Below are 2,744 nucleotides of genomic sequence, written 5' to 3' on the forward strand. Positions count from 1 at the left end.
CCGAGTTTCTTCGTCAGCTGGACTCTCGCACTTTCTCCCTATCGAAATTGCTTGGTCCCTGGCCCAATCCGGCCCAGCAACGCTCTGTGCTCAAAGCTCTTCTGACATTTCTGGACGCCATCGGACTTCGATCGTTATTGTGAAGGGGCTCATTATTTTATTCCCCCCATTCCAACCAGCAACGGGGTAGAGTATCGCCTGTGGCGATGAAACTCCCCTCTCTCCAAGGTCAAAAATAAAATTGTTGTTGAAGCAAGAAGTACGCACGTGTCTTCTCTCCTTGGATTGTAAACAACGATCAGCATCAATATGTCGTCGGCGAGCGGTTGACGACTGAATAACAATAGAGCACGACGAGGGAGGTCGTTCAGCCGTGACGTCACATGACGCGCTCTAAGTTAGGCTCCTCCTAATGGCCAAACTCTCTCTATAAACGGCTCTGGCCCAGACACGACGGTGGCGCAGCCCTGGTGGCGTTTGCCTGCAACTATGCGGCGTTTGCCTGCCACGTACATATACTACTAACATGACATTCGTGCACATGATAAAGTGAACTGGAAAGTGAAAAAAAAAGAAAGAAACTGTTGTGAAGAATATACGAAGCCTGAATGGGGCAAAATAATGCTGCAAAGGGGAATCAGAAAGGTTGCACATCATTTGTCTGCTCCGAATAGTGGGTTGCAGTGAAGATGCTATGCCTCAGAGGCTTCAGGCTTGAGGAGGTGACCTGTAGGTGACCTGGGGGTGACCGTTGAGGAGGTGACCTGTAAACAGGGCTCTACGTAACGCGTTACAAGGAACGCGTTACTATCTTTGGTAACTAGGTAACGACTTAGTTACTTTCTAAAAAATGTAAGTAGTAACGTACTTAGTTGCAAAAGTAGGTAACGCGTTACTGCAAGATACTCGTTCCTTTGTTTTTTCCTCACTGTCACCAACCACGTCCGCCAGTTGTAGTTTTTCCCGTGGATATGGCGGCATTCCACGAGGTTGAAGCACGCGGAAAAAATCCCAGTGAAGAGGAAGGAATACCTGAGAGCAACACCTTTCTCATTGCTCTAGTCTCCACAGTGTTTTACAACACCGTGTTCTTTGTGTTCTTCCTTTCAAGGATTCACTGTGCTCAGGGCGTTTAGTGCTTTGTCTCTCTGTCCCCTACTTGGGAACCCATGTCAGCCAGCTTTGAGTACCAGTTGCTACTGCAGTGCAATTCATCATGGATGAGCTGAAAAAAATAAAGTAGGCGATGCATTCGTATTTCTGCTGTCTTGTATGCAAATGTAACGTATAGAAGTAACTCGTTACCTCACAGTAACGAGAGCGCGTTCCTTTTATTTGGTAGTAACGGGTAACGTATTTAGCTAAAATTTTTTTGAAGGAACGAGTAACGTATTTAGTTGCCTTTTTTTAGTAACCTGTACAGCTCTGCTTGAAAACGTGAAAGCAGATGAGTGGAGAAAAAGAAATGGATACATATGTTCAAGCTTTTACATAAATATTCTGTAAAAATATGGTTTCTAAGATACTGCTAAACAAAGTCTATTTTTATCAACAACGGACCACATGAGTTTAGTGACTAGGTTTGGTAACTTGTATTTTGTCTTTTTTTTATGTCTCTCTTTCTCTCTCCTTTATATGCTGTTAGGTTCCAAGTCGCGCAAACCCATTTACAGAATCGTGAGATCTGTGATAAGCATTTGGGTCACACGCACTGAGGGATTGGCTCATTTTTAGCCCCATAACGAAAAGTACTTACACTTTTGTGCCGTTTAGGTGGATGTTCTTGCTCCGCTGTGGACAAGTATTGTGATAGCACTACATCTTGTTTTAAACGACACTGAGCTCGTTATCCAGCGCGTTGAAGAGATTCAGCTCCCCTTCGTAATCGTAAACATGAAAATGTTCGCTACAAACACGAACAGTCGATGTCACCGCACCGTCTTCCCAATCCGGCTGTCCGATTGCTTCCTACCATCAAAAGCGGTCCGTCTCGCCACTGGGAAGCATATGACATTGGATGCTCCGCGAATACTGATGTGAATTGGGGCAACCAACCATCCAACATCGTCTCGGCATGTCGCCGAAAAGTGCACAACCACAGGTACAGTTGATCACGAATATAACGATGATACAAACCAGGAAACGCACCAAGCAAACGAATTGATTGAACTGCCCTACCCAGGGTTGCAGAAAGCTTAGTGAGCCTAAGCATCTTCATGATCTGTGTACAAGCCGGCAGGAACTGGCGAGAAATACGGGACCTCAGACCGACAGTCGGTTGCCAACGAGCAGCATCTGATATTATACCCAAGGCCGAGCTGGTAAAACATGGAGAAAGAATACTATCATCCATACCGATAAAGTAACGTAGAAAAATCGGACGCTCAACCACAGTGAGACACCACAGAGAAATGCATTTGATGGTTTTGCTCTGCATTACCAGACGATGCGACCCGGCGCCCGAAAGCTGACGTCATGGGGATTTCTGCCATTTCCGCTCCCGATGAACGCATACGTGGGACCCTACGGGGCACGCTCCGGCGGGAACACGACACGTCATGATCACGTGTCTCGACCTGGCCGTGGGTCCGTCAAGCTGCTCGCTGTTTCTCCGCTGGGCAGCTCGCCACGGCGCGGCACCAGCTGTACTCCCTTCGCCGCTCCGTCTAAATTCGCTCCGGAGAAAACAGCTCGTAGGACGAAGGTAAAGAAGTTCTAGACTCAGAAAACCCTGAAAAATGTTT

The sequence above is a fragment of the Ornithodoros turicata genome, chromosome 1 (genome assembly GCF_037126465.1).
Source record: "Ornithodoros turicata isolate Travis chromosome 1, ASM3712646v1, whole genome shotgun sequence".
Taxonomy (NCBI): Eukaryota; Metazoa; Arthropoda; class Arachnida; order Ixodida; family Argasidae; genus Ornithodoros; species Ornithodoros turicata.